Raw genomic sequence first — 8131 nt, 5'->3', positions numbered from 1 at the left:
CCACCCTGCCTGTTTATGTAAGCGACTGATGTTACATTGTCCGACTGGATCTGCACGGGATGATCTTGAAGAAGATGTACCGCATGTTGAAGGCCGTTGTAAATGGCTCTCAATTCGAGCACGTTTATGTGAAGGCAGGTTTCCAGACTTGACTATTTTCCTTGGAAGCTTTCCCCCTGAGTGACAGCTCCCCAGCCTCGGAGACTTGCAACCGTGGTTACCAGGACCCAGTCCTGAATCCCGAACCTGCATCCCCATAGTAGGTGCGAGCTGTGTAGCCACCACAGGAGCGAAATCCTGGCTTTTGACGACAGGATTATCTTCCGGTGTATGTGTAGGTGGTATCCTGACCACTTGTCCAACAGGTCCCACTGGAATACTCTGGCATGGAACCTGGCAAACTGTATGGCCTCGTAGGCCGCTACCATCTTCCCCAACAACCGAATGCACTGGTTGATCGACACACTTGATGGTTTCAATATCTGTTTTACCATTTTCCTGGATTTCCAGAGCCTTTTCCAACGGAAGAAATACTCTCTGAACTTCTGTGTCTAGAATCATCCCGAGGAAAAGACAACCTTGTCGTCGGTTCCAACTGTGACTTTGGAAAATTTATGATCCAACCGTGTTGTTGGAGTATGGACAGGGAGAGCGTGATGTTCTGTAGAAACTGCTCCCTGGATCTCGCCTTTATCAGGAGATCATCCAGATAAGGAATTATATTGACTCCTTTTTGATGAAAGAGGACCATCATCTTCGCCATCACCTTGGTGAATACCCTCGGCGCCGTGGAGAGACCGAAAGGCAACGTCTGGAATTGGTAATGGCAATCCTGAACCGCGAATCTCAGATAAGCCTGGCGGAGAGGATAAATGGGAACATGCAGGTAAGCATCCTTTATGTCTACTGACACCATGTAATCCCCCTCCTCCAGACTGGAAATCACTGCCCTGAGTGATTCCATCTTGAACTTGAACCGTTTCAAGTAGAGATTCAGATTTTTTAGGTTTAGGATCGGTCTGACCGGGCCGTCCGGCTTCGGAACTACAAAGAGGCTGTAATAAAATCCCTTCCCTTGTTATGACAAAGGTACCAGGACTACGACCTAATCCTGACATAATTTTTGAATTGCCGCTGTTACTGCCTCTCGTTCTGGAAGAGAAGCTGGCAAGGTCGATTTGAAAAATTGGCATGGGGGAACGTCTTGAAACTCCAGCCTGTATCCCTGGGATACTATCTGCTAAGCCCAGGGGTCCAGGCCAGACTGAACCATGGCTGAACAGTTTGAGACGTGCCCCCCACCCGAGCGGCCTCCCGCAAGGGAGCCCCAGCGTCATGCTGTAGATTTGGCAGAAGTAGGGGGTAGACTTCTGCTCCTGGGAACCTGAAGCCGCTGCGGACTTCTTTCCCTTTCCCCTTCCCATACCTGCAAAGAAGAAGGAACCTTCTTGTATTTATTGGGCCGAAAGGACTGCATGTGAGAGTGATATGTCCTTTTTGCCGGTGCAGGCGCAGAGGGCAAAAATATCGACTTACCTGCGGTAGCCGCCGAGACTAACGCATCCAGTCCATCGCCAAATAAGGCCTCACCTTTATATGGGAGAGCCTCCATATTTCTTTTGGAATCTGCATCCACGTTCCACTGGTGAATCCACAACGCCCTCCGAGCCGATACTGCCATGGTAGCGGCTTGTGAACTCAAGAGTCCAATATCTTTCATCGCTTCTAGCATGTAGGCGGCAGCGTCTTTGATATTCCCTAACTTAAGGAGTATATCATCTTTATCAATCGTGTCAATCTCTGATGACACGCTGTCTGACCATTTTTCAACTCACCCATGCGCAAGCAATTGTGGGCCTGAGCAGCGTACCATTGGCAACATAAATGGATTTCAATGTAGTTTCCATTTTCCGGTCAGCCGGCTCCTTTAGTGAAGCCGTGCCAGGTGCAGGGAGAATTACCTTCCTTGTCAACCTGGACAGTGCACTGTCTAACACAGGGGGTGACTCCCATTTTTTCCTGTCCTCTAACGGGAAAGGATAAGCTATTTGAATCCTCTTGGGAATATGAAATTTCTTTTCGGGATTCACCCACATCCCTTCAAAGAGAGTATTAAGCTTGCGAGAAGGAGGGAAATTTACCTTAGATTTATTTTCTTTATAGAAATAAGCCTTCTCCTGAGGTACAAGAGTGGCTTCCGTGACTTCCAGCACTTCCCTTACAGTTACAATTATATATTGTATATTTTTTGACAATTTATGATCTATTTCCCTGGAGTCACTATCGTCGACACAGAAGTCAGTGTCCGTGTCGGTATCAGTATTTACAATATTCGCAAATGGTCTCTTATGTGACCCAGAGGGGTCGCCTGCGGATGGAAGAACAGAACCCTGAAAAATCACGTCTTCCACAGATTTTCTCCAGCATTCAGCATGAGATTCAAACTTATCTAATCTCCTATTGATATGATACATACTATTACGTATTTCTTTCACCCATGCAGGGTCTTGATGTGCCGGTAGCGCCACCACATTACACTTCTATGTCCCTAAAATGGTTTCCTCTGGGGAGGAACTCCCTGCCTCTGACATCTCTTACACACGTGTACAACACACACACAGACACACTGAGACTTATAGGGGACAGACCCACAGTAAAATCTGTCAGAGAGACACAGTTTAGGAGCAGCCAGTTCACAACCCCAGCGCCAGTATCTAATGCCTGTGAACACAGAATGCCCACTGACATGCAGCGCTTTTTACACAGTAAAACACACTTGTAAAGCACCAAATTCGCTTGTGCCCCCCCACCCTGTTTTGCACCCTGATACTTGTAGTCAGAAGTGAAGGAGGACCAGCGATGTCTCTGCAGCCTGAGAGAGAAAATGGCGCTGAGCAGTGTGCTGGCTGCCTGAGGAAGAAGCTCCGCCCCCACAATGGCGCGTTTTTACCTCAGAGACATTAAATAATATTTATACTGGCGGGGGTAGGGCTGTACCTGGGCATCTTATGCCCCCTTTTTGGCAGTTTATAGAGGTGTTTTTGCTGCCCAGGGTGCCCCCCCCCCCCGCGACCTGCACCTTGCAGTGCCTGTGTGTGTGGGAAGCAATGGCGTGCTGCGCTCCCGCCAGCCGCGCGGTTCCTCAGCCGTCACGTTACTTGATAGAAGATCTGTCTTCTTCTACTCACCCGTCTTCTGACTTCTGGCTCTGTGGGGGGGTGACGGCGTGCTGTGGGAGTGAGCATCTAGACACGGCTAGCGTTCAGTACCCTTCAGGAGCTAATGGTGTCCTGTCAGCAGAAGCAGAGCCATGAAACTCTTTAGGAAGTTGGTTCCTACTTCTGCCCCCTCAGTCCCACGAAGCAGGGAGACTGTTGCCAGCAGTTCTCCCTGAAAATAAAAGATCTAACATATCTCTTTTTCAGAGAAGCTCAGTAGAGCTCCCCTGGAGTGCATCCAGTCTGCCTGGGCACATATCTAAAACTGAGGTCTGGAGGAGGGGCATAGAGGAAGGAGCCAGTTCAAACCCATTGAAAAGTCTTAAGAGTGCCCATGGCTCCTGCGGAACCGTCAATACCCCATGGTCATGAAGTGGACCCCAGCATCCTCTAGGACGTATGAGAAACATAGCATACAGTTCAAAAGAATGATAATCATGCAAGAATCAATACTCAACTTATATGTGAAAGTTCTTAAATATGTCCTCCATAGCTTCAGTCATCTGAGGAGGATCCATCATCACACATGATGATCAGAATCGATGGTCAGTCATCGCAGAAATACCAAACAAAGAGGGTAATTCAGGTTTGTTCACAAACCAAAAAAACACACTAATGGCCAGTGGCGGCTCCAGAGGTGTGGCTTCAGGTCCAAAATTCAAATAGGGGAGCCACACCAACTGTCACTCCAAATGCTGCCAAACATCACCAGCCAGGAATCATGGCAGTTGGTGCGGCTCCCCTATTTTAATTTTAGACTGCGCTGTTAGCTAATGGCCAAAACCATGTTACACTGCAGGTGGGGCAGATATAACATGCGCAGAGGGATTTAGATTTGGGTGGGTTATATTGTTTCTGTGCAGGGTAAATACTGGCTGCTTTTTTTTTTACACTGCAATTTAGATTTCAGTTTGACCACACCACACCCCACCCCACCCAAACCTAACTCTCTCTGCACATGTTACATCTGCCATACCTGCAGTGCAACATTGTTTTGCGCATTAGTGTGATTTTTTTGGTTTGCTATCCTTCATATACTGTATTTTTTGCTTATAGGGCTACTCTCTACAATCTGGTTCTAAGGTATTTGGTCCACAATGCTCGTGTGCCTTCTCTATGTTGCTGTGCGGACCTACACTTTGCGGCCGCATCCCTGAAGGATGCTGGCAAAATGTGATTGAGGAGCGGCGGGCGTCCGCAGGGTGGCGATGCGGCGTTGGGGTGGGCCGAATGGGGGTGGACCAGGACTATTTTATGGGTGGCTGCGTGACATCACATGCAGTTGCTCCGATAAAAAAAAATGGCGGCCAACCGCCACACAGTGTAGCCATGCTGCGCTGCCAGGGGTCAACATTAGTTCCGATGCGTCATTGGGAGGTGGCCTCACACATGCTGGGCGGCCCTTAGCATGTGAGGAAATGAACGCAGATCTGGCTGCGTGTGCAGCGAACCAGCACAATCACAATTTCTGGACAAGATGCTGTACCTCCTTGAAGCACTAAAAGAAGGGTCCCTAGTTGCTGGTGGAGATTATAATTGTCATCCACTATCTCCCGCTTCCCATTCCACCTCCATCATATAGTGTGATAACTTCTACACGATCACCAGTTTGTTGATGTCTGACGTCTGCCCCATCTCCAAGACTTTCTACTCTATACCGCACACGGGGGGTCATTCCGAGTTGATCGCTCGCTAGCTACTTTTTGCAGCACTGCGATCAGATAGTCGCCGCCTATAGGGGAGTGTATTTTTCGCTTTGCAAGTGTGCGAACGCTTGTGCAGCCGAGCGGTACAAAAAAGTTTTGTGCAGTTTCTGAGTAGGTCTGAGCTTACTCAACTGCTGCGTTCATTTCAGCCTGTCCGGTCCCGGAATTGACGTCAGGAACAGGGCCGGTTCAAGGGCGCATAGCGCCCCGGGCAGGAAAGGGGGCGTGGCCTAATACAGGGGGCGTGGTCAGTTACGCCCCCTGTACATTCTAGCACCGCTTGAATGCTGAGCGATGCGCGATGACGTCATCGCGCACCGCACAGCAAAAGGTCCTCTCCACGAAGGGAAACTAGACGCTATACGTCTAGTTCCCTTGGTGGAGAGGACCTTTGCTGTGCGGTGCGCGATGACGTCATCGCGCACCACTCAGCAAAGTTACTCTCCACGAAGGGAAACTAGACGCATAGCGTCTAGTTCCCTTCACAGGGGACGGCAGCGGGCAGCGGGCATTTGAGGCGGACGGGGGACACAGCGGGCAGCAGTGGCGGATCTTGCCACGGTGCGGGGCCCTCCGGATGGCGCCAGCGCCCTCCGGAAGGCGGCGCCCCGGGCAAAAGTCCTGCTTGCCCGTGGCAAGATCCGCTACTGGTCAGGAACCCTCCCTGCAAACACTTGAACACGCCTGAGTTTTTCCAAAACACTCCCAGAAAATGGTCAGTTGCCACCCACAAACGCCTTCTTCCTGTCAATCTCCTTGCGATTGGCTGTGCGAACGGATTGTTCGTTAAATTCATCGCTCAGCAACGATCCGCTTTGTACCCGTACGACGCGCATGCGCATTGTGGTGCATACGCATGCGCAGTTCTAACCTGATCGCAGCACAGCAAAAAAACCTAGCGTGCGATCAGGTCTGAATGACCCCCACTACCTTCTCTCAGATCAATTATTTCATCATAGAGCACAGGCATTTACATTTACGTATGGGTAGTTCCATCGGTCAAATCACATGGTCTGACCATGCCCCATTCCCGATACTGTTACAGTTATGTACCGCCCCTCCTGGACACTGGTCATGGCAGTTTAACAAGCTATTTTAAATGACCCCACACCAGAGCCGGATTAAGGGGGGGGTCCCGGGGATACGTACCCCCGGGCCCCCATTCCCAAAAGGGCCCCCTGCCACACCACTAGCGGCGGAACTTACGCCAGGGCAGCCAGTGCAATGCACAGAGGCCCAGCGCTATGAAGGGGCCCACAGCCAGCAGCAGTGTAATGAGACAGCCTGACTCATTACACGTTGCCTGCCGCTGCGCCGTGGGCCCTGTCAAAGAAGGTAGTCTGCACACGGAACACGGCGCCAGTGAGTGAGAAGGGTGATCTCATCACCCTTCAACTCGGCACCGCGCTGCTGCAGCTGCTATCAGTTTCCTGCTGGCTCTGTTACTGTGTGTTGTCCACACTGCATGCTGGGAGAAGGGGGAGGGAGAGCCACTGACAGGGCAGCAGTATGTGCACTGGAGACGTCAGCACTCAGCCCCTGCAGTGAAGAGCCTTGCCGGAGCCAGAGCCAGGAGGTGCAGCAAAGTAAGTTGTGAATAAAGAAAACATGTACTGTAAATACAAGGGTGTGTGTGTTTTGCTGACTGTGTGTGTATGTTTAGCTGTGTGTGTGTTTGTTTTGCTATGGGTGTGTATCATACTTGCCTACCTGACCCTCTCCATGAGGGAGAAAATGCTCTGTTCCTGGACTTTCCTGGTAATGTATGATTGCCATCACCTGTGGTGAGCTAGTTAATTGATAAGAAAGATGTTTCACCACAGGTGATGGCAATCATACATTACCAGGAAAGTCCAGGAACAGAGCATTTTCTCCCTCATGGAGAGGGGCAGGTAGGCAAGTATGGTGTGTATGTGTATATCTGTTTTCCTATGGGTGTGTGTGTATGTGTTTTGCTATTGGTGTTTAGTGTGTGTATGTGTTTTCCTATGGGTGTGTGTTTGTGTGTATATATATATGTGTGTTTTGCTATGTGTGTTTAGCTGTAGGTGTGGGTGTTTTTTCTCTATGGGTGTGTGTGTATTCTCTCTCTCTCTCTCTCTCTCTATATATATATATATATATATATATATGTATTCTAATGTGTGTGTTTTACTATGTGTGTGTATACAGTACATATATCAATATCTACAGATATAGCCATGCTCATGACTAGTGTGCCCATGTCTGAGGCATAGGGTGATATTCAATTAGTGCAGAGTTTTCCGACAGTCGGAAAATTGGCACTAATTCGACCGTTTGGTAGCCAATAGCGGGAGTTTTCGACAGTGTTTTGCACCGTTTTCTCCGTGCCTTTTTTTGGGGGTCGAATAGACCAAAAAACTGTGAAATGCACGGACGGCTCAGCTGTCCAATAACGTATGAGTGAAGTAGGCTGCCCCAATGGCTGAGCGGCAGGCTGCTTCATTCATACATGATTGGAGAGCTGATCCGTCGCTGTGCTGTCTGTGCGGTTGGCGGGGACGGGAGCGCAATTCGTTCACTGGATGGTATGTGAGTGACATCCCCCCCCCCAGGTCGTCCTCCTCCTCCTCTCTTGAATAGGGGCCCCACTGTTTTAAGTACCCCGGGCCCCCCAGCGACTTAATCCGGCTCTGCCCCACACTTAAGGCCAGCTGGGTGCAGCGATAGCTGACTATATAGTTTTGAATGATACTCCAGAGACCTCTGTGATCATGGTTTGGGAGGCGCTTAAGTGTGTCATCTGGGGAAAATGTATTCAAATGGACTGTCCGCTTAAGAGACAGAGGGAGAACCTGAGAGGGCAACTTTTAGACAAAATTAGGCTACTAGAGACAGCGCATAAAATTTCTTTGTCTGCAATGTCGACATACACACTAAAAAAAACAATGAAAAACTTGTGTTGACTTTTTGACCTGTCAGCATTTTAAATGTCGGTATTTTGACCTTGTCAGTATTTTAAATGTCAGTATTTTGACCTTGTCAGTATTTTGGCCTTGTCGGGATTTTGACCGTCGGTCAATTGTTGTCGGGATTTTGACCGTCGGGATTTTGATTGTAGGTATTTCATACTAAACCCCCCATACTTGTGTTCCATATTTCTTATGTTCTATCCTTATAATCAGTACTGATCATTGTAGTGATATCTTTATTGTCTAAAAAATATAGATTGCATAAAAAAAGAAA

Source organism: Pseudophryne corroboree, chromosome 8, assembly GCF_028390025.1.
Source record: "Pseudophryne corroboree isolate aPseCor3 chromosome 8, aPseCor3.hap2, whole genome shotgun sequence".
NCBI lineage: Eukaryota > Metazoa > Chordata > Amphibia > Anura > Myobatrachidae > Pseudophryne > Pseudophryne corroboree.
The sequence above is the reverse complement of the archived record's forward strand: the minus strand, read 5'-3'. Positions refer to the sequence as shown.